At 45.5% G+C, this 25,213-nt stretch overlaps 1 protein-coding gene across 1 annotated transcript in view; it reads left to right on the top strand.

Annotated features, from left to right (window-relative positions):
* The window catches only part of cdh11 (cadherin 11, type 2, OB-cadherin (osteoblast)), an 81,722-nt gene that overhangs the window by 20,315 nt on the left and 36,194 nt on the right, over window positions 1-25,213 (top strand). Inside the window, exon 2 of the mRNA XM_034609282.1 lies at window positions 16,603-16,650. The gene's annotated coding sequence lies outside the window, so the exon portion shown is untranslated. The remainder of the gene's footprint in view (window positions 1-16,602; window positions 16,651-25,213) is intronic.

Here is a 25,213-nt window from a genome sequence, read left to right as displayed (position 1 = left end):
CTTTCCTGCCTGTTTTAATTCTGCGCTCGTTTAACCAAGTGAGCTGCGGCACATCGGGGCACGGCCTCTTCCCGGTGGATCGCAATACACGGAGATGCTCATTTGAACGGAGTCGGACTATTTGTTCCACTTAAGTCTCTGTTTCACCGAGCGGATACAGAAGAGAAGGAATCCCGTGTGACAAAAAACCAGAACTCCAAAATATACCACGTTGCTTTTACAGGTCCCACTGCGTTGCTCTCTTTGCCAAATGTGTTAGTTTAAAAAGGGTATAAATGTTTTTGTGTGTCAGAATTAAAAGCAGCTTGACTACACAGTTCTTTAAACGTCCTGAAAGGAACTTACAATTAGACAAAGTGTATTATTATGAATAAAATATTCCTCTGTGACCACTTCACTGATGCACAAACTAATCTGTTAGTTTTGGCTTTCTCTTCTCTTCCTGTTTCCCTCCTCCACCCTGCCTGGATGACATGGATTGTATATATGTTATATGCAATAACTTGTGTTGCTTCACTATATAACCCTAATTATGTTTTTCTGATAAATGCATGCTGCGTATATATGCTCTTGGCATTTTATTTACCTTATTTTAGCTGATCGATTCAGACCCGTTTCATACTAAAGGCTGCTCCCGATATATAGAGTGAATTTAAATCATTTCAGCTGATCCGGACCGAGCCAGTGAGGTGTGAAAGTTTCCTACGGTGGATAAAACAACTTTACTTTCTACTTCACGTCTCATTCTCCTCACACTCTCTCCACACAACCCTCTCAGAAGTCAGACAGCGGGTGTGACCTCCAGTTGTACGTTATTACAGAGCCACTACACCGTCCACCTGGTGGATTGATTAACCTGGAGGAGATCTGCCCTCAGCTCCGGCTCTCAGACCCACAACAGCTTGAGGGATTTAAATTACCGCGAAGCTGCCACAAACAGAGAAATAGTTCAAAAAGCAATCGCCCGGTGTCACAGGAAATTGTGTGGGATTGGTAAAAGACAGAGGGATCACTTTCTGATCGGCCTCTACGAACTGCAAACTTGTCTCCTCGAGCGATACCACAAGTCCCAGTGAATCAAACCTTCCTCCTCGGACTCTAATGCTTTGTGCAAGGACTGAAAACACTTGGTTTTTCTCATTTGATTGTGTCCGGGTGATGTTTTTGTCACATATCTCTTGCTGAAAGGGTCAAAGTTTGGCTTATTCAGTCTTAACCAAGTGATATTAGAGGCTGAATGATTTTTGCTGATAAAAATTGGCCAAAATGAGCCTTTCACGGACATGAATACTTGTTTTTACATAATTAGAAATGCATATAACTATATTTCTTCTTAATTAAAGTTCAATATATAAAAAGGAATCATTCCCAACAGCACATTCTTGACTATTTACATGTTGAAGCACGCGAACGCTGTAAAACTCTCAAATCTGAACCAACAACGACTGACACCAATAAATCAAACCACGTCTTAATTTCACTCACCACCTTGACGATGTCTGAACAAGTGGTAGCGTGAACCTGCTCTGAACTCTGGTTGGATTGGTTTGACCTCTGCTCGCGTCTCTAATCAACCTCTGACACTTTACTTCAATCGATCTCTGGGGGGGGGCGCGTCATCTCAAAAGGCTGCACATCGAGCCAACAGGGATCCGAGAGGGCCACCGCTAACCCCCCCCCCCCCGACAGCGTCTCTTCAATCCTGATGGTTTTACACTTGATTCAGACTGTAGGCGGCCTGACGTCACAACACGGCAACAAACAACACAAAGGAGCCTTTGAGATTTGCTTTTACAGGCTCGCTAAAAATAGGTGGACTGGCTGAGAAGCTGCGTGGGCAAACAGGTGTTCACCATCCCAGTGTGCTGTGTCCTGGTTTGTGTTTCCCACGGCGCAGCCTCGGTGCTTATCGGCAGCGCAGGACGCACCCGGCGTCTCCCCGCTCTCACTCTCTTTATCTTCCTCTCCGCCCCCCCCCCCCCTCGATCCCTGGAGGCTGTTTAGTGGGGATCTGTGACAGACTCTGCTGTGTATGTGCATGTAGCACCAGTAGCTCTAGTGGTAATGACAGGCAGATGGGGTTATTCATCAGTGACCACGTCTCTGCAAGTAAAACAACCTACCCCCCCCCCTTTATCTCCATCTATTTATCTGTCTATCTGGATGATGCGTGTGAATAATGATAGGTAAAAGGAAATCCTCTTCACTTACCGCCTGAGCTCTTGATATTCTTTGTGTCTTCCTCGGTCGTACATGACCTCGTGCCGTTGTCGCTCCGCTGCCGCTCTGCCCGTTACGTTTTACCGTTTGTTGCCCGTAATGTTAATCATCCATGAATTAAAGATGCCGCTGCTGTTCTCTCGTTGGAAGTCATTCCGGATGAGACTCTCACTTGGAATGTAAAACTGTAAATTAATTAGTCCATATGGGAAGACATTAAAACCAATTACGGCCTCATTGGGGAGTTCGCATTTTTGCACGTGTGCACGTTTTAATCGCGGCTCAGCCCCGACTCCTTCTGTCCGTCTCACACACACACACACACACACACACACACACACCACACACACACACACACACACACACACACACACACACACACACACATATACACATATACATTCACAAACTTGGTAAATGGGTCAAATCTCTTCGCCCACAACCATTCAGAGATTCGTTTATACATCCCGCCTTACTCTCACACGCACCCTTATGAAAACACACTTAGAAACACAGGCGCACACACACACACACACACACACACACACACGCTGCAGGGCGGCCACGGATCCATTATTTTTCTGAAGTGGCTTTTCACGTCCATGGCTCATGCTGCTTTAGGGTTTGTGTGTGTGTGTGTTTGTGATACTGTGATGGGTGTGGGTGCTTGACAAAGATTGTGACATAAACCATTTATAGTGCCGTGTGTGTGCCGGTGTGTGTGTGTGCTGGTGTGTGTGTGTGTGTGTGTGATATTGCTGCTGACATCCTACACTCCGTCCAGGCCAGTTTGGAAAAAGGCCGACAAACAATAACGAGAATATTAAGTGAATAAAGACACGAGGAGTGAAGAATGTGATTGGTCGTGGAAAGAAGGATTCTGGGAAAACTGTGTCTTATATATTTTTTGCTGTGATCAGTGGAAAGCGAACGTCCCGCGTGTGTTCCGTGCATCAATGATTAATCAGTGCATAAAGAAAAACACATTTATGAATCTCTTATTTTAGGCTCTGGTGACACAAACTGCTGGATGAACAAAAATTACTCACAAAACCTTTCTCACACAGAAGAGGCTCATGAGCTGAATCAGCAGTGTGTGTGTGTGTGTCTCTGTGTGTGTGTGTGTGTGAGTGTGTGTGTGTTAGATGTAATGTAAACACACTCATTTACACACCTTAAGTATGAAGAAGAGGCCACAGTGTGTGTGGAGAAGTTAGACCAGGCAGCCAATGAGGACGGAGCAGATGTTGATACCGATATCAGGGAGTAAAAAAACTTATGATACAGTTTCCTAAGATGTTGTTATCAAACTCTAACTGAGGCTTGTATATTTTACAGTTTAACACAAGAATGGAAAACACAAACAACATCTTTCTGTATCGTCTGTGCTGTAAAATCAATACAATACTGATATTAGGCCGAACTTACACATCATGGAAGGAGCTAAAAGCAAAGAACTGCGAGTTACAACACAACCAACCTGAACACAGGTGTTGGATCAGTATTCATCTCGTCTGTTCACATCCAAACCCTAAGCACCAGAATCAGGACTGAAACAGTCGCATCGCCTCGTCCCTACGAACGAGGCGAATCACTGAAAAACAATTAGAAGCAGGGCAGAATGAAATTGAAGGACACAGAAGGCAAATGGATTTAACGTTGTGCGCGCGTAGCTTCGTTTTTTCCGGAGCCCCGGGGCAGTGAAAATGTTCAACTCTGAACCCCCCCGCTGCTGTCGACGCTCTCACAGTACAAAACATGTCAGTCGCGTAATTGGGAGCAATAAAAGTGCAAACTGTAATTTACATAATTGAATAGCAAATTAAAAGGGGAGGTGAATGTTACGAGGACACAACGGCTGTGTAAAAAAAGAAAGAAAAGAGTCGGTGACACAATGTGCGACAACAAACACAGGTAGAGAAAGTGTCAGAGGAAGAAGCAGGGGGGGGGGGGGGTTGTGGGGGGGGGGGGGGGGGGGGGGGGGACGGAGATTCTCCAGCAGCTGATGTTTGACCCGTTCCAGCAGCAGTTTAGTCTAATTGATTAGCGCGACCCCTATTTTCTAACTGCAGCCTCTTCATTGATCGTCTCACTGCTGCTGCTGTGCACTTCTCTCCGAGTGATTCTCCGAGTCATTACTGCCACGAGGAGGACCACTTCCCCCCCCCACCCCCCCCGGCCGCAAAAATGACTCTAATGCAAAAACTCAAGTCAGGTCCGCAGCGATTCTTAGACAAAGACAAGCGGGTCGATGGAAACACATGAGACCTGTGGATGGTCCGAGTTAAAGCCAAGTGGCAAAGTCTCCACAGCTCATTCTGAAACCGTCAGGCACAAAATATAATATCGTGTTTCTGCTATATACATTTTCCCCCCCTTCTGCAGGGACATTTACGAGGCAGAGTATCTTTGATTTGAAATGACGGCGACAGAAGGGAAGAGAAAAACCTGATAATATCCACACAGACATTTTCCAGATGGGCTGCAGGTGAGAATGAGTCAGAGTCAGTAGCTTCAGACTTTTTTCCTGAACTTTTCCTGCAAGCGAAAATATCAGAAATCTGTTGAACGACTTCTCTGCAATGTACAACTGTACGACCCGGCAGCCGCACGCTCCACAGCCTCATATGTTCTGCTGCTCTACCTTGAAATCAATTTCATGTTAGATTACAGTGCGCGCGTGTCCTCTGGCAGAGGTCGTAACCTTTACCTGCTGACTGTGTCTCCTTTCCTAAATTAAAAGACTGCATCGCATTACACACACACACACACACACACACACACACACGGGACATCGTATTACCTGTATAAGCTATTGCAGCTAGCACAAAGAAACTCAATAGGCTTTTAACATTCATTTGCCGGGGACAGCACGGGCGCACCAGATCTTATAGCACATGGAGAGGGAGGGAGAGAGAGAGAGAGAGAGAGAGAGAGAGAGAGAGAGAGAGAGAGAGGGAGAGAGAGAGAGAGAGAGGGAGGGTGGTGATGATGGAGAGAGAGAGACAGAGAGAGAGAGAGAGAGAGAGAGAGAGAGGGTGGTGATGATGGAGAGAGAGAGAGAGAGAGAGAGGGTGGTGATGATGGAGAGAGAGAGACAGAGCAAGAGAGAGAGAGAGAGAGAGAGAGAGAGAGAGAGAGAGAGAGAGGGTGGTGATGATGGAGAGAGAGAGGCAGAGCGAGAGAGAGAGAGAGAGAGAGAGATGCAGAGGTGGGCAGAGAGACAGTGTAGAGGAAAAAGGAGAAATGTCTAAATATATAACAAGTAGGTGGAAAAAATGAAAAGATAAATAGAGAGCTGTAAAGGGATCGTTGTGTTGGGGGTGTAGATCAATCCAGCACACACTCACACAGCCAATAAAAGCAACAGTAAAAAGGCCTGACGAGGTAGATCTGTCCCCAGGTTTACTGTATTGTAACAATTGTCTTGTTTTAGTGGTTTTTTCCTCCTATAGCAGCGCTGCTCGCCTGCAAGGTGTCTTCATTTATTTATTATTATTGTTCGGATGTGCTCGAACGTATCTCGGAAGAGCTAAACAGGTCGGAGAATAACTCCCGCTGCCTCGCGCTGCACGGACACGACCAGATCTGGAGTCGAAAATGAAAACACGGCCGCCTCGCTCGCAGCGCTTTGACGTTGGACAGCCGTTTGAGAACGTGCCAAATTCAATTTAGTCGGGAGTTTAGCGTCTGCCGCAGGTGAGGGGAAGGAGAGGGAGGGAGGGAGGGAGGAGAAGGTAGAGAGGAGGTCGGGAGTAATCGAGAGAGATAAATGAACGTCGATAAACGCCTCTTGACTCGAACCGTGCTGCAGGGAGGAGCTGGATGATAAAACAAACAACGTCCGGATATTCCATGGACTCTCATAATTTCTACTCCTGCTCCAGATTAGGACTGAGCATCAGTCAAACTCTATGTGTTTGTGATCTGATGCGTGATGGATTTAGAAAATCCTGCAGGAACGACATGAATCGAAGCGTTGAGGAGTAAAACTAAAGCTTCACTACTTTCTAGTTGTGTTCCTCATCATCTTATCACGATGATCTGTGTGTTTGTTCTCTGTTTGTTCAGGAACGAGACTGAATCTGCTCATGCATCCACGCACACACACCTACACCCGTAACCCGCAGGTCCTTGATGCTGCACAACATCACTATTCATGGCCACTCGCTGAACGAGAATCTAACAGCATCATCCATTAGAGCCGGTTTGATTCTACTCGACCCTCTGGCCGATGGTTGGCTGACATTTCGAGCAACAGGAAGCCTCTGTGCATAGAAAACATTCACTGTCACAATATATTCGCAGTAACTTTCTGTAAATTTCAACGTATTAGTAGTTTTTAAATGTTGCCGTTACATCTCGGCTCTGCAGATGAAAATCCGCCTCCAGAACAACAGAGCCAGCACATTAAAAACCACTAAACTGAGAGAAAAAGACTATTTTTGCAGCATCGAAATGACAAAACAGTACAAAAGGTACAAGCTTCCTAGATAAGAGTTAATGCTGCTCACTGGTGCTCAGCTTAGCTTTCCATTACTCAGGCGTATGGTGGGTATTTTTTGCTGATTTATCATTGCCACAGGCTTTCAACGGATCTTAAAATAAACGGCTAAGACGCCGTGAGCCTGGAAAATCACCAGATGTACAGTAACTTTCAAGCTACTTATTAAGTCTGCATGTTTTTTCCACAGTGCCGGCTTAGAACAGAAATCCATACAGTGGCTTTGCCGCCGCTCGCCTCTCCTCCTCTCCTCCTCTCCCCCTCTCCTCCCCCACTCCCCCACTCCCCCTCTCCCCAGATGCCTTTTAGAGCTGTCATTGGAGAGTGACCTGTATTATCTATCTCTGACTCTCTCCCTCTCTCCCCAGCTCTGTCTCTTTCTCTATCTGAATGGAGATTTAGATAAGAGAGTCTGAGCTGCAAGAGAGCAGCCGCCGAATACCAAGAGACAGACCAAAGGAAAGAGAAAGAGCGAGGGAGGGAGAGAGAGAGAGAGAGAGAGAGAGAGAGAGAGAGAGAGAGAGAGAGAGAGAGAGACGGAGCCCAGAGAGGAGCAGGGAGCCGGAGCCAGATTTACTGAGCCATTTGTACCTTGTTTCAGAGTCTGGAGGTTCCTGCGGCTCGAGCCTCTCCTGTTATTTATCAAACAGGTGCACTGGGCTCAGAGTGCAGCGTGGCTGGCCTCTGCGGCTCGTCTCGCGAGTCACGGGTGAGCTTCACCTTTCTCCTTCCAACGTTTGATTCTGCGGAGGCAGCGTGCGACGAGTGTGGTGGTGCTTCTAAAAGCGAACCTCGTCCTACGAGCAGGTTTTTAACAGTCGGTGGAACTAGGGAGTGAATCTGTCAGGGCAGCGGGGGGGGAGAGCAGGACAACAAAGTATGAAAGGGAGATGGAGAAGAATAAATGGAGAAGCAATAATACATGAAAACAATATCTCATGATTTCTCGATGGAATAGGGACGAGGAGTCGGAGCTTCGTGGTTTAATAAACTTGCTAAAAATAAGAAATTAGAACTTTCTATCCTGCAGTTCACCCTGTGCGCATGTCTCATATGTCCCCGTCTTCTATTTGTCATTCTGTGTGTGTGTGTGTGTGTGTGTGTGTGTGGGAGCTTTTTCAATCTGCCCAATTCTGTGTATGACACACACACAGACAGACACACACACGTCCACCATTTAAAATGTCCCCAAGGTGATCGATGAGGTGGTGATGGAAATGTCATCTGGTGCTAATGCATTTATCATGGCTCATCCAGCCTTCGCAAATTCCTCCTTTTGGTTTTCAATCATTTCTGCTCTTTCACCGCGAGACCATTTGAATGCGGTGATTCATGGGATTTGCCAGTGGTTTTCTCCGAGGAGGCAGCGCGAGCGTGCAGGCATCCAGCGCTCTGACTGGACTCATTAATTAGTGGGCAGGACAATGATAGCCTGTGTTTACACGAGCCGCTGTGAAGGGGCCGGTAAATAAAGAGACGGGCGAGCCGGAGAGATCTCAAACCAGTGATCACCGCGGAGGAAATAAATACCTGCACAACCACAGATCTCCAAGATTACACAGCTTTCATGGAAACACTTTGAGAAACCGAAACTCGAAATCCAGATAAAAGCTCCACTGTATATTACTTGTTCCCGGCTGCTCTTTAAACTGGAAATAGCCGTTCCTCTGCTGCGCTGCTGTTTATATTATAAAAGGATGGCGGACATGTTATACATCATTGGTCCCTGGAGGGAACGTCCCTGTTTTTTCTTCCCCCCCTTCGCCCCAGAAGGGGACGGCACTGGTTTAGCATGAGGACATGAGGGCAGAGCTTCTCAGTATTTGGGTCACCACCCCACAGAGGGGCAGCCGGAGTCACAGACGATGACTCAACCACTGTACGGGTGATAAATTGCTGTATTTTACACTAAGAGCTCACCTGTAATTTGGTTATGGATCCATTTTATCTTTCCAGGCTTTGAACACTTAGCATGTCCTCCAGTTGAAGGACTCTCTACCTCCTGAGCCAAATGGGAGCAGATGCTAATGAATAACTAAATTAAAAAGAATATTTCTTATTAGGGTGGCACGGTGGTGCAGTTAGCGCTGTCCGCTCAGAGCGAGAGGCTCCATGGTTTGAATCCCAGTTTGTTCTTCCAGTGTCTTTGTGGGGGTTTTCTCCAGTTGCTCTGGCTTCCTCCCAAACGTACGCAGCTCAGGTTAATAAGATACGTAGGTGTGAATGAAAGAATAAAAGGTTATTCGTCTCTATAGCTGCTTTGAGACACTGAAATCTGGACATTCTCTGGAGCTGTGTGGGAGAACGAGAATGTTTGAGCCAGTTCTCCCTCGTGTGAGAATACAGCAAGAAAACCCAGAGGAGCTTTACACGTAGAAGACGTTGATGAAGATTCGTGAGCTTTTGGCGATAATAGCCAGATGAAGAATAGCGTCCTTCATATGTGAAAATCTTCTGGACATTTTCTGAAATCCATGTCTGAAACCCTCAAATGTTAAGTCTCTATAACAGAAGGATGCATGGATGGATTTCTAATTTAATACCTCGGCATTTTCTGCTAAATATGTTGGTGATGTTTACGGAGCTTATCTCTTCATCTCTGCGCTACGCTCTGATCCATTTATACAATTTTCGTTTCCAAGCCACACGTGTGGTTAGCGTGATGATCGCAGCGCCGAGCCGGCGTCAGGATACAGTTCTGAGGCATTGTTATGTATTCGTGTGTGTGTGTGTGTGTGTGTGTGTGTGTGTGTGTGTGTGTGTGTGTGTGTGTGTGTGTGTGTGTGTGTGTGTGAGCCGCTGGCTGAGCCGCTCCGAGTAAGAGAGCGTGTCACACAATAACAAACTATCTAAATGAAAATCATCGACAAGTGAGGCAAGTCATAACTGAGTCTGCACGTACATGCATAAGCGGCTCAGCCATGCAGAACTGAATATGTAAAAAGCATATTTATTTTCTATCCTGTCTTCTCCTCCTCCCTCTCCCCCCCCCCCCCTCTCTCTCCCTCTCTTTCTCCTTCCTCCTCTCTATCCATCATCCATCTCTTTATCCCCCCCCCTCCCCACCCTGTCAGCTAAACGACTGTTGCTCGTTTCTCTCCGTCTCCCCCAGTCAACTTGTCAAGTGGAATATATCTCCTCCGTCCGTCCGTCATTGGTACCACACACCATCATCATCGTTCTGTCTGTGTAAACACTTGCTTCATCTGTGTGTGTGTGTGTGTGTGTGTGTTTGTGTGTGTGTGTGTGTGTGTTTGTGTGTGGATGCATGTCGGGGTTAGTGCACAATGTCCTTGTGTTATCGTTTCTTGGTAATTATATATGTGAAGATAGATGCAGTTTGCCTGCATTCCTGTATGTGCAGACTGTATACATGGGTTTGTGTATTCATCATGTTTGTGTGGGTCAGTTTGTGCGAGCACGTGTGTATTTGTACACGTATTTACTGCCTTCCAGCTTCATATGTCGCAGTTACATTTACTGCAGAGTATTCAACACAGGATGCATGAAGATTGGACGACATGACAACCCCTCAAAAGTGAAGCCAAACCACCGTGATCGCCCCCTGGGTCATAAAACCTGTCTACTCCATGTTAGCAGATGTGACATGGACCAAACTAAATAGATTTCTGTCATTGGAGGTAGTTTGTATCACACAGTCGAACGTAGGCTACAATCTTTACAAATTAGAATCTGCCGTTACACACGTCCGCTCACAAGCTTTGCTCTGAATCCTCAAAATTAGTTTTCTCCGAATCCTAAACGAGGACGTTGAGTTTTTTAGATTCCTTACTTTATTTGCAGGGCGATAAAACAGCCGCAGGACGAATTCCTTTTAGTATCAAATGTGACAAAACAATGAATATTCAAGATCCAAGTGACTGGTTTGTGAAGATAAGAACCTCGAGGGGCCAATAAAAGCTTCTCACCTTAAAGCAATAAAGACGCGTTTGGCTGCGGGAATGCTGAGGCTGAGGTCTTGAGAGTTTTAAATTACCTTTTAAAACACGGGCTGCTTTTTTGTAAATGAGCAATGCTGCCTTCCTCGGGGACGGAACTAATTTAGGAAGAAATCAATGTGGGAAATAAAATGAGCAACAATTTATAATAGCATCACCGAAAGGCATTGCTGATGCCGCACAGATTTCAGCCAAATTTGCTCGTCTGCAGCGCGTTACCACTAAATTCCCGGTGCCCCACGGACTGGAGATGTAATTACAAAGTCTGGACAATAAAATGAGATCTGCAGGAGCACGGACCCGTCGACTCTCTGTGACACATAATCAACTTGCAGTGTCACTAAGAAGTAACGGAAATTAACTGGTAGAGCAGCACAATTTCAGTTTGCCGACTTCAACCAATGCAAACAATATACTTTGTGTATTCATGTGTTCTGTTTATCTGCCCTCAGAGGCTTGTTTAACTCACTGAAGTGAGGATTTGAAGAATAAGTCAATTAGTGTCTGTGAAGAAGAAGAAGAAAAGTTTTCCATCTTGCTGTTCAGATCGAACTCATGTCTGCTGGCGACCTGACACCCACGCCCACATTCTGCAGAACCAGCAATACCAGCATGTTCTGCTGTAGGTTACATCTACAGAAACTAAAAAGTACATCTAAAGACTTAAATGCTTTGACCTGAGGTCCGATAGGCGGGGGTGGGATCTATCGGTTGCTGCTACTATCTTTCCCAAGCTCACCAACCCGAGCTTTAAGTCTACGTGTTTACAATATAGCCTAAATTTGACTGTTTCACTAATTGATCGATTGATTAGTTTCCTCTCGATTGGTTAAAAAATGATTTTGACAATCGCTATTTGACATTTGCGAACAAAACTGTAACACGTTCCTCTTTCTCAAAGTCGTTGCTAATTGAATATCTGGAGGCTCTGGACTGTTGGTCAAAACACGTGCATTTAAAAACAAGTAATTTACAGTTTTAATTTAATTTAAAACCAAAGGAGATGAAGTCATCAGTGCTGTCAGCATTAGTTTGGCTCTAACGGGTTTTAAGACTTGCTTGTTGAAACCTGAAAGGTGTTTATGTGACACAGGTGTTTTCCTCCTCGTGCTCGTACTTTAAGTCAATTTCTAAATAAAATAAAGAAGCAGAAAACTACACTTTTCACGGGTACAGACCCAAAGTTATTGCCAGACCAGTGGAGATGGAGAAAAAGCAAGTCACACTGACTTCCATCTTTCAGGCTTATCTAACCACATGGTGCTATTTCAGAGCATCTGACAGAAGAAAAAAAAAAACAGACTTTTTATGTTTTCCGATGAGGAGGTGGAAAAAATACTCAGCTGTCTAGAGCAAGTGTTGTAGGAGTGCAGCTATTGTGGGAGCAGGACGTCTGAGCTCAAGGATAAAAAATAGGCCTATAGTTACCAGCCAATCGCCCCGTGAAATAACTGTCCGCCACTTGCACCTGCATCTCCTGTGTAGCTTTTTATTTTAGACCCGGCAATGAGTCAGAGAGGAGATGAGGAGGAGGAGGAGGGGGAGGAAGAGGAGGAGGAGGAGGAGGAGGAGGAGGAGGAGGAGGAGGATGCTCGCCTGAAGATAAAATATACGAGGAAATATGCGCCAAAAATAAAGAGAAGCCGACAGATAAAGAGGAACCATAAAGTTAAATAAAGAGGCTTTTTTTATTTTACAGCCCGTGCTTAATTTAGACCGGTGTCACATATTCCAGACACGGTGCACGGCTCATTCATTGAAGTTGTGATGGTGCGAGGGGAATTCATGCAGGAGCGACTGACCCACGTGTGTACCTGCCGGTGTCCGTGTGCACGAACCTCTTCATGGTAACACTTAAAGCAGTTTGTGTTTAATCATCGAAATGAAACGTGTGTGTTTGTGTATGAGCACCTGGGCGCCTGCGAAGGCAAACTGCCTCCTGGATAATACTGACACAGCTGGGGTCGCACCAGCCGCGGCAAGCCAATATGTGAGTGTGTGTGTGTATATGTGTGTGTGTGTGTGTCTGTGTGTGTGTGTGTGTGTGTGTCTGTGTGTGTGTGTGTGTCTGTGTGTGTGTGTGTGTAGCTACCAGCTGTGCCCACCGTGCTGATCCTCAAAGCTGCTAGCATATTCTGCTTGCATCATTTCACCACAGTCGTACTGAGAGCATCAAACCCGTGAACACATGCTCACAGTTACAAGCCCACATTCATGCATGAAATCACCGTCTCACATAAACACCCATTCGCTGACGTGCGATTAATAAAATCTGAGTTTTTTGGGGGGAAATGCTCGTTTTTTTCCACGAAGCTGCGGTCGCCCTTCAAGTGTTAAAACGGAGCCACACACACACACAAAATAAAATATAAACCGTCCATTGTCAAAATCTGCAAAAGGTCAAAATGCTCTTTAATTAAACTCTGGGTCAAGGATGACTTGAGGGCCCTCGGATGAAGCCAAGTTCCTCCCTGTAAAGGTCAGGCGCTGTCGTGCCCTGTAGAGCCAGAGAGCAGCCGCTGTCTGACGAGTCAGGCTGGAGTGGAAACTGCTTCAAACTTCACTCTCAGGCTCGACAGATGAAATCCCCCCCCCACCCCCCCCCCCCCCCCCCCCCCCCCCCCCCTCCGGCGCGAGTGGCCCGAGCTTCCAATTGGCTGCTATCATGGAATAAATCCCCAGCATGTTGATTTAGAAACGAGTGGAGATTTTAATCCGAGGGAGTGTAATTTGTTTGGGCTCAGATAGACGACTGTAATCAGAATAATTATTCTGGTCTCGATCCAGCTTCTGGCCTTTTAGTTAATGACGGAGACAAAACCGACAGCCAGATTTCAAGCTCTGTATTTACATGAGATGTGCAAATGACGTGCACCAGAAATCCAATAAAATCCAAATAACAAAAATATATATATTCTTATTTGAGTCTGTCAGTATCCTCACATGACCTTGTTCCACGCAGCTACAGGCGATACCACTTCATACCTGCTTTGTTTCTGTTGTCGAGCAGCGTCTCACACAACAACATATCACAACACAACACAAACATCCAATTTCTTGCATCATAAAATAAAAGCTGAACACTAAGTGCAGCTGTTTTGCCCTCTGGATGTTAGAGAGGCCTGCGGTGCATTTCAATGTATAGATTCATACATGTTGACACAGTCCGATGCACTTAACACATCCATTAGGGAAGCACGGCACAGACCATGTACTTTATGTGTATTATAGCCCAAAACAACCATTTGTACACTCAGAGGTATGTTGGATATACGGTCATACGTCATAAAATATTCTAAATACTTCCTCTCGATCATTTATTGCGGAAAAAACATTAGATTTTAGATGTGTGGGTTTTTTCCCGTGGTCGCCGAGAGGAAAATCACACCTCGGATATGAATGTAAATCATCAGGAATAAATCAATACAAAGCATTCTGGCGTCTGGAGGCCATTTGTGCACGCGGCGAAACATGCATGCGACCCACTTATTGGCTGTGGCCGACCAATCGATAGGCCTTTATCCATGCATCGCACATTTCACACGAGGAGCAATTCAGACGGCGCTTTATAGTATTGACAGTATTGTCTCGGGGTCCCTCGCAATACCACAACACGGTGAAATCCATTTTCTCTCACATAACAAGCTGTCATTTTCTGCTTGGAATGAGCTCAGTCGTTCCTGCATACAAAGCAGGCGGGTTTAGCCGCAGAGTGATAACAACAATAGCACAACGGCGTCGGGTAAAATTCCACAGCGTCATCGTTAAAATCACAGAATTATGATTAGTGCAGGCTTCGTTTTTAGGGGAACTGCCGACGTAAAGTTTGGTTACGATTCAGGACGTGTTGCCTCAGATAGGAGCGGGAGTTCCCTGCAGACCAATCAGTCCTGCAGCATGATGAGGATGATGATGGTGATGATGATGATGATGGTGATGGTAATTATACTGGAGGGAGATTACCACTACTGATTATTAAATGATTTCTCATAACGATTTTGCTGATGATGAAGGCGGGTTGTGATCATTTCGGTCGTGCTCGTGTCGACGCTCTCGTGTGATTCCACTGCTGCCGTCATTAGTTTGTAATCTATTCTTCTGAATTACATGTATTAAGAAGGAGATGAAGGGAACATGAAGGCATTGTTGGATTTTCCAAGATGTTTATATATTTCACAAACTCATAGACAGTCAGTGTCCCTAGATGAGCCTGATCCATGACTTGTGTCCCCCTGGGTCACTGCTTCCTTTATCTGGATGTAATGGTTTCTTCCCTGACACATAATCCAGCCTTCAGGTACAATTTAATTAAAAATCTGTGTAAAACATAATAATTTCTTTCTGGTTGACACAGTTAATGTTTCTCTCTGAAACTACAACTACACAAAATAAAAGGATCTGGATACAGGAAATGTGGCCCAGAAGATAAAGGGAGCTTTTTTAGCCTTTTGATATTAACGTGATAAAAAAATCTCCCTCGCTGTGTTTCTGCTCCGACTCTTCACTCGTGTGTCATCACACCCACATAATTACTACAACACGTTCCTTCAGAAAGTCCCATGTTGCCACGGACTGGTTTCTCACACCGTGAAGTCTCAACCTGCTTCACTCTCTCACCCGGGAGCTGCTCCTGCCACACGAGCCCCCACCACCGGCTCCCAGCCTCTCCACCGGGACAGGCCAGGGTTAAGTAGCTCGCTCAAGGGCTTTTCACCGGTAGTTACCGACGGAGGCCAGAGCACGTTCCTGTTCATGTTCCTGCCCCGATGACACCTCAGGTGACGTGGGAGTGCAACGGAAACACAAAGACGTTGGCGTCTATTATACGTTTTTCTTAATATCCTTCACGACCGTTTCTAATCTTTCGACCGTCGTACCTCTGGGCTCTGACCCACACTTTGCCGTTAGCGCCCAGGCTTTCATCCAGTGGAGTGTTGGAGTCTCCACAGCAGTGATCAAGGGATGGAGCCACAGTATTGAGCCCATGATCCCGTAAAAAATTAGAAAATGACCACTTGAGCTTGGGCCGTTGTCCCATTGGCTGACATGGACATGGAGCCTCGACTGCTGTGAGCCAACATGGCCGATCAAGATGTTTTGGGCTTCATTATTGGGTCAATTCCATTTTGTCCATCTTTCTATAAATGACTAGAATTGTTTGGAATCAACTTTCAAAGCATTGTTCATGTTTTAAGCGTAAACCTGAAGACATGAGATGCAGAACTCTGGGTTTGACTCCTCTCGGACGTTTTTAAAGACAAGCTACAGCTAATCAAAAAGACTTTAAATGTCTGAACCATAAACTATACACCCAGGAAGCAGCTTGGGGAATTTAAAACAACACATGAATTTAATATCTTTTATTCTCATTCCGGTCATGCAGGTGTTTTGACGCGAGCGAGTGAAATGCAATAAATTTGATACGACAGTAAGGTGCAATATGAGCCGAGTGGAAAATATCACATCCCCACAGGATCTCTGCTGGAGTGTTTGGATTTTGTTTGACTCGCTGGTTCATTATCCGAATGTAAAAAAAGGGGAATTTGTGCTTCATGTGTGTTTGAAGGTTACGAGAGTTATTTTGTTTGTGAAGTTTCTCGTGTTGAAATCTGCACCGGAGACTATTTTGAGTATTTTGATATATGCTCCTTCTAAAAAAAAAAGCTTATTTTACATCTACAAGTCAAATGTCACACGTTTGTTTCCTGTTTAGTTTCTTTCTTATGAATATTCTGACAAACCAGCTCCAGTCCCCCCCCCCCTGCATAATAATGTGTCACAACACTGTGCGATACGCTGTGCATTTAATTAACACTCATCTAATTGCATAATACATCACACGAAGCTTTTCCTCTGCAATAAATGGTCGTTGTTACACGTGATTAATGTGAATCCCTCCGTTCTTCTCTCTCTTCTCAGGCAGATCTGTGTCACTGTGCAGAGAAGAACACCAGGGATGAGCTAAAGGTGCGTTCTGCCACTTTTTATCCCATTCTCTCTGTGTGTGTGTTTGTGTGTCTGTGTGTGTGTGACCTCACTGGGGCTGTTAGGCATTGTGTTGGCTCCCTCTCGTTCACAGACACATGGAGGAAGTGTGCGTGACGGCTGAAAGCAAACTGCTTCTTTCATTCTTTCTTCTATTCTTTTATTCTAATATGTCTTTGTGTCAGTTTTCTTTCTTAAAATCATTTCCCTGTTTTTCGCTCCGTCTCCCTCACTAATCACCTCTGTCCTTCATGTTCAACAGGAAGTGATTGTGAATTGTTTTCGCTTGTATTCGCCTGGAGCGGTTTGTTAAAGACGACTTGTAAAGATGCATATTTAATATGATCTCATGCCTGAAAATGTGGATTACAAAGCTTTCGCCCTCTGGGCACGTGTTCCCAAAGTCACCGTATCGTGAACCTCACATCTCCCGTGCGAGGCAATTTTTTTTTCTTTCTCTCCTTTTCGCCTGGAAAAAAGTTGAATAGATTAGAGGCAGATCTAATCGATCCTGAGTGTGCTTATCAGGGGCTGGCAGGCTGACGAGCCGATTTCAGAACAGCATCGTCTAATCCTTCAACTGCAGCCTGGAAAACTGGAAAGAGACAAACAGGTAGAGAGACTCACAGACAGTAGGTCAGACAGGAGAAAACAATCAGGAGAGGTTTTGATTAAACTGGAGTGTGTGTGTGTGTGTGTGTGTGTGTGTGTGTGTGTGTGTGTGTGTGTGTGTGTGTGTGTGTGTGTGTGTGTGTGTGTGTGTGTGTGTGACACTGAGATTAAAACAGAAACATGATTTGATAGGACTCTAATATCAATAATTTGAATAATCCACTTTACCAAAAGCCAGGACCGACACACGACTCGCAAATCTGTGCACGCAAACACACAGGTCTTGATTTTGCATTTCTAAATCGATGCTCTAAATGACCTTCCTCCCGTAATCATCATGAACATCTTCTGTAATTTATGACGCAGAAGCTTTTCCCTAAAGTCTAGTTTCTGTCCCTCTCATACTTCGACCCCCTCATCCCGTCCTCGTCCAAGTCACCGAGGCTCTAACACTCAGCGTCTCACGTCTCCAAGACCTTGACGTGTGTTGTTGTCACGAGATAATCACCGTCTTAAAGTTTTTAATATGTCATTATGTCTTTTACCAGGGTTACGTGATTGCATTGGTTTTCCCCGGTGACTTTGTCCAGTGGGTGTAACCTCGTATCTGATTTGAGATCCTGTCCAACTTGGTCCGTACACTGGTTATTTACTGGAAACGGATCATGTGATGAGTGGCTCGTGATGGTTTAAGTGGTGATCCGTCCTGGGATGTGACCAAACCATCAAAGTCGGCTCTTGTGGAAACACTCCGGGGATGATAATGGCTTCATTTATGGATATTGAACTCAGACAAAGAACCAGTAATTGGAGGCTTAAAATTTGACCTTTGAAAAAGTCATATCAGTCAGACGTGGATGAAGACCTGAGCTCTTCCTCCACCTTGTTCCTGCGGCGGGTCGCTCGCCGCGGCCGCCGGTGGAACGTGTCTCCATCGACACCTATTGATTCAGCTCGGTAACTTATTACGATTCCTGCTTTCAAAGGGTTTAGCGACACTGTGTTGCTGATTGGATGTTTAACCTTTTGACCCCCAAACTGGGATCAGAGCACATATCCCATAATAGGGGGCATTTATCCAGATGACCTCCGCTGTCACCGTGACAACTCGGAGGCGCCAGGCGACAAAGGAAATTCTGTGCGCGTGTGTGTGTGTGTGTGTGTGTGTGTGTGTGTGTGTGTGTGTGTGTGTGTGTGTGTGTGTGTGTGTGTGTGTGTGTGAGCTTTGAAGAAAAAGAGACAAGAAATAAAAGCGCTTATCTGGACCCGTCTCAAGTCCCATCACCTCTCTCTCTCTCTCTCTCTCTCTCTCTCTCTCTCTCTCCCCCCCCCCCACTCTCTCAGATTAGTGCCTTCTCCTTTAGAACAATTGTCGCTGAAGGAAAAGCAACAGATTTATTGTCCTGGGCGTGTGAGTGTGAGTGTGGCTGTGCGTGCGTGCACGTGGCGGCCGTGGGCGACCTTTCCCCGGTTATTTCAGTCTATAACACAAACAGAGACAGCAGGACGACATTAGGACCAGCACCCGTTCAACTCCCTCAGCTTGTTGGGCTTTTTTCATGATGTGGGGGGGGAGATAGTTTTCTACAATTAGGCTCTATCCCGGTTCACAGGCCGGCTCCGGGCTCGGCGGCACAACTGCAAAACGTTCCCAATTCTCAGGACGCCAGCATCAGGTGCAGCGAGACACACTTGTAATCACAGCAGTTATGGATCAATATGTGAAAAAATGTGAGTTAACTTTTACACAAGCTGCTGCTGCTGATATATATATATATATATAAATGTACGTCTTGGCTTTGTCTACATGCAGATCGTGTATATAGAAAACATTTTCTTGGCTTGTGTGCAGATTTTTCATGCATTAACCACAGAGAATGCGATGCTCACAGCGGCATCATTGCAGATTAAGTGGAGCCGCGGTGTAACGATTCCAAAATGAGATATTGAAGTGAGAATTCCCCCGAAACGGCAGCTCGCCTCTGCCAAAAGGTTTTCACCAAAACACGTCAACAAGCAAACTGAAAAACCCTGTTTTCTGATCTGCTAATGAGCTCATCTATTGTGCATCAGACACTTGGGCCTCAAAAACCAGGTCGTGGCGGCTCCTCTCTGCATAACTTAAGTGTCCGCAGACACAGGGAGAACATGCAAACGCCACACAAACCGAGGATTCAAACCAACATCCCTCTTGCTGTGAGGCCACTGTGCTAATGTTCAATGTGCAAAGGGATTTAGCTGCAATGGCAGATGATTGGATCGATCAGCACAAAAGGGCAAGAAGATAGAAATCATGTGTCTTTGAAAAAACTAATAGAAGCCTTTGTGTCAATGAAAGACTCAAAGGACTTCAAGGAAAACAGTTAAAGTTCAATCCCTGTTTCATGTCACACTGAAGGAAGCAGAGATGTTCCGATATCAGAAGTTCCTCCGATACGTCCGACATTGTCGAGAACCCGAATCCATGTCCTGATCCGATGTCACATCTTTAAAGTATATCTGTGTACTTTGAAGAAGTGCAGCGTCAGCCAGAGTTTAACTGGCAATATAAGTAAAACAGCGTCATGTAAGCAAGGCTCCAGTTTCAAGCTATTTAAGGGAAGTAATTGTATTTTGTCAAACTTGATGATAAAGGATATTTTATTTGCAATCATCACTTCCATACATGGTTAATAGTTTATAGCTTTTAAAATATGTAATATGAGGAGTTATTTTGAGGTGATCGGTATTCAGAAATCGGAGAATGTGCAAAGTGCTGGTATCTGAATCTGGGCGGGGGGGACAAGTAAGATGCAGCAGTGAAAACAATAAGTACAAAATGCAAAGTGCAGCAGTTTCCGGTACAGTGTCAACACATGAAGTCGGTGGAGGGAGCGACTCGGTCTTTCTCCCAAAGTGAGAAGTCGACCGGAGAAATGTTGTAAAAAACTCGTTAACTATCGGCCTCGTATATCTCTGCAGATGTGACAGTGATGTGTGTCTGGGAGGACAGATAAGGAGCAGGAGTCCGGGGAGGGGAGGGGGGGGAGATTCTCTTTCCAGGGATTTACACAAATACACACAGAGGGAGTTTTAGTGCCCTCTACCAGTATTGATTACCCGGCAGTCTGACAGATTCACAGCTAGATATAGAAAAGCACACATCAATAAAATACTCTGGAAAACCTGGGGAGCGTTTTAAAAGACGCTGCCCTTTGCCACCCACACAAACACACAACACACAAACACACAAACACACAACAGCTACCACGTGATTCAATTATCCCAGAGATCTGAGAGGCAGCTGAAAATAAAACTTTACTCTGACCAGCTGATCTGTGTGTGATGGTTTTCACTCCGCTTCCATCATCTGACGCAGGTTTGTTGTAACTGCTCGTGCGTCTGTACTTGTACCGGAGAGGTCGGAGTTGACTGTGAGGCCGTTGAACAACGACTAAAAGTCTAATTTTAAACCCGGAGACGGATTTAGCTGTTTGAGATGATGGAAGACGGATGGATGAGAACGACAAGAAGCAGCAGATCCAGTGTCTTTGAGACATCAATCCTTTCGTGGATGAACAAACGTTTTTTCCCGCTGCCGTCTTTTCCTCCAGGATCATTCCGGGGTAACGGGAGCATGTCACCAAAAAAAAAAGAGAAAATTCTGTCTGGCCTCCTGCTTCAGATTTGTCTTTTGTATTGTCTGCAGTGTAATAGGTTAAGCTTATATTACTCTAACACTCAGCCATTCGGAATAAGAGCTTCAGCTTAATGCCCGGAAATTTGCGTGAGGTAGCGAATCCCAGAAGTTCTGCAGACAGACTCTTTCAGCTTTGGATCACTTTTAACAGAAAATCCAAAGTGAGGGTTTTGTTATATTTCTATTATGTCTCTGGTTGGCACGGTAACGGTGACAGCGATGAGTTGATGCACTTACAAAACGTGACTTTGCACCTTCAGAGATTGATAATTCAAATCTCTAAAATGCAGCTGAACAATTTGAAACCAAAAATTGTCTGCAGGAGTCTTGAAAGAAAGAAGAGAAAGGCAGTGTGGTTATTCTAACTTTCTCTAGATGGCTAGAGTTTCATGTTTCTTGGATCCTGTGAACAAAGGAGTTAAGATAACATTTGACAAATAGCGTGACCCTGTGAAATCTGCAGCACGATTCTGTATCCGTAAAAAATCGGTTCTACATGTTTGCTTATGCAACAGCGCCACAGGTGACACTTTAATCCTCTGAGCGTTGGGAACAATGAGCGGAGGAAGCAGGTAACAAATGTTTAATTTAAAAGCTGAAGGGATCGACTGTCAGGAGAAAATGGAATTTCAGGAGGAATTTAGGGGGAAATTACTTTTTTCCGTCGGGCTAAAACGGATTTCGAGATATGAAGTTATCCTCCAATCTGAGATTACAGGCTTGGCTTGATCAACCTATATCTCCACAAAGCCACCTGCGCTGGATTTTCAGGAAAAAAAAACAATAGTTGCTGACCCGAATGCAACCCATTGTTCTATTGCTTTTAAACTTAGACACACCACCGACAGGCGGAGAGACAGATACATAGATTTTTCAGATTTTCTAAGATCAGAAGAGACTTTTTCCTCGTCCCGGCACATCGGCCTTTAGATGCTCTGCTCTGCGTTGACCTCCATCTGCACCGTTTTGTCTTGTTCATCTTCCTTCCCCCGACTGTTATCTTCTGCATTTCTCTCCTCCGCTTTGTTTCCGCTCTGGACCTCTGTCAATACTTTGTTCTGCACGCACCGATCAAAAGTCAATATCCCATAAGCATCGCGGCAGAGCTCAGAGGCCTGCTGAGCCCCAAAAAAAGACACAGAAAAGATGAGAGGGGAAAGAAAGAGCAGATAAATATGTTTGCGGTGAGATTACCATGCATCATAAACCCATAAACCCTGCAAGGAATCAGAGGGATGGAGGAGAGGGGATTCATCAGGAGAGGGACGTCGAAGGGAGGGAGCAGAAATGCAAATATAGATAATGGTTAACAGCAGGACGAGAGGAGAACGAGAGGAGGACGAGAGGAAAGAGAAGATGGAGAGTGTGGGGGGGGGGGGGGGGGGAGCAGAGAGAATGTCAGAAGGCAGAGATACTGAAATACAGAGAGATAGAGAGGAAAAGAAATGTAAGCCCCTGAGGATTAACTCTCTCATTTCTCTCTGGGGAAGAATGGAAAAAAGAGGATTTCCACCTCATATCCTCTCAGCCTCCCTTTGATATCTCTCTCTCTCTCTCTCTCTCTCTCTCTTTCTGTCTCATATTCTAATATCTTTAGTCTCCATTCATCACGTCTGGAGCAGACACGCTGAACTCGCCAAAGCATGAACACACATGGCTTCAACCTCGCCGGACACAAATCCCCCCCCCCCCTGTTCCTCTCTCTCCCTCCCCGACCGCTTCGCAAATATTCGTCTCCTCGTGATTTCACTTGTTTGTCGCGGCTGTAAAAATTCTTTCTCTCTACCTGCCTCTTTGGTCTGCGGCGGTCTGGCAGCTGTGCATCTGTTGCACGGGGCCAATAACGCGCCACAGAGCCCCTCATTGTTGCGGTCGGTTTAACGAGCTCTGCTAATAGGACGAACGAGCGTCATGCTGATCGGCTAATGGTACGTTCACTGGCCCTCTGAAGCGTGGTGATTTACAGGTTTTTACAGGGGCTGATTGAATGAGTAATGCGAGGTCAAATAAGTCACGACACACAGACACACACACACACACACACACACACACACACACACACACACACACACACACACACACAACCAAAGTTTACAAGGATATTAATTGTTTTAAAGGAGACGTGTTAAGCTGCTGCAGTTTGAGTTTCAGAGTGTGTCTCCTGCACAGACACACTAAAGCTCCTCTAAAGTCTTGGCGGTCGACTGGTCGATATTTCCTGGCGGTTGATCCCAGAGACGAGTTTAAACCAAGTGTTTCAGACAGAGGCTGAACAGAGGAGCTGCAGCAGCACTGGACATGTGTGAGGAAAGTGATCTGAACATTAGTGACATGGAAGCATTTTCATGTTATAACACAAATTAAAACTAGTTTCCATAGGCAGCACTTTTTCTATCACACCACCCAAACACCGTCGGCACAGCTGTTGCCCAGAATGCAGACTGGAGGAGCCGGGGATCGAACCACCGACATTCAGGTTCCACCCGCACCAACCTCTGAGCCACAGCTGCCCCCTTTAAAAGGCAGTAAAAAATGATGAACTCAGAGAAAAGCAATGCAAACTATGTCAACAGACATTTTGAGGTTTTTTCTCATCCTCTCCTCTGCTACTCAAACTTCCAACGTGGACTTTCTGTGACTTTAAAAAGTTGAGTTTCAATCGACTGTGAAAATGCAGCATTGAACGAATCCTGTGTAATGTATTGATTTATGTGCGAGTCGATGATGTTGGAATCGTCTCGTCGAGGAAATGTTTCCGACATGTGTGAGGATCACGGTAGCTGTCACAGAGCAAAGTTGGCTTCTTACGCCGCGCTGCAGAAATGGGATAGAAAATAAACTGTTTCACAGCTGCAGTGTGAAACAGGTTTTAAAGTGAATCTCAAGCCACAAGCTGCAGCATCTCCGGTTACTCCCCGCACCTCCTGCTACGCTCTCCCCCCTGTTCCCCACATCTTCCCTTCACTCCAGTTCTCCTTTGCAGATACTCTCTCTCTCCTTCTTCTCCCTTTTTGATTTGGTTTTTCTACATGAAACTCGAGCTGCAGCTCTGCATGTTGATGCCGTCCTGCAGGTAGAATTAATATTCTTGCGTACGGCTGCTTTCACTGCCGGAAAACGGGCGCTCCAGCTGTTAGTCTGGTCGACCTCCTGCCCTGAATGAGTAAAATCCTCTGCCTGTCATTGTAATCAGCCTTCAAATGCTGTTTCCTCAATTCTCCTGCAGAAGCACCGGACACAAAGCAACTGCCCCGACGCAGAGACAGAGTCACAGTTCTCACCGTGTCCGTCTCACGTGAGACGGCATGAATAAAACTCAGCCACAATGCACTGACGGCGACCTCACAGACTTCAGTGCAGACGTATAAATCCTTCTTTACGTTTGTATAGACTCATTTCTCTTGTTGTTATCCGACCTCTCGCTCCCTCGCTCCCTCCCTTCGCTTCTTTGTGGTCGTCTGTCCCCCGCTTCCCCGCTTTTTAAGAATCCAAAGTATTTTATTTTTCCCTTTGCCTCAAATCAATTCCAGACGCCACTGTTTCCTGCCCCCCCCCCCCCCCAACTCACTCGTTCTCCACCTCCCTTAGGGGCCATAGACCGAAACCCCTCACACACACACACATGCACACACACATGCACGCCAACACACACACATAGAAATGGAGTGAGAAAGACGGCGTGTGTGTGAGGAATGGAAGGTCTCGGGTTGTGCTGGCTTTTCCATAGCATAAATTCCTCAAACTTTCCTCAATATCCCATTTCTATTCCAGGAATTGTGTGTTGTTGTGTGTGTGTGTGTGTCATTGTGCGTCTATTTTTATGATTGAGCACAATCTTTCCCCGATGACTTTTCCCCTCTTTTCTCCGTGGGTTTGTCTTGGCACGCCTCCTCTAACACACATCTGTCTTTTTATCTCCAGATTAAAAGGTGCGGTGACAGTGTCATGAATCTCTTGTGATAAAGTGTGTGTTGCGTGTGTGTTGCGTGTGTGTGCGTGTGTGTCTGTGAACTCTTAAACTCTGCACATGTCCTCAATGAGCGGGTTTCAGAAGCATTTCATTCATTAAACAGTTGCAATCAGGAGCATTTTGGGAAAACGATGAAACAATAAACAGTCTCACGGCCTTGATCCGTTTTCTAAAAGCGAGATTTAAAAAAAGTCCAAATTAAAAAGAGAAGGAGAAGGAAAAACAAAAATATAACCTGTGATTTTTCCATTTTCATTCTCCTCCCTGTCGTTCTAATGCTGTAA

This window comes from Hippoglossus hippoglossus, chromosome 15 (genome assembly GCF_009819705.1).
Source record: "Hippoglossus hippoglossus isolate fHipHip1 chromosome 15, fHipHip1.pri, whole genome shotgun sequence".
NCBI classification, from domain to species: Eukaryota; Metazoa; Chordata; class Actinopteri; order Pleuronectiformes; family Pleuronectidae; genus Hippoglossus; species Hippoglossus hippoglossus.
Note: the sequence above shows the minus strand (reverse complement) of the source record. Positions and strands in the feature narration are given on the sequence as shown.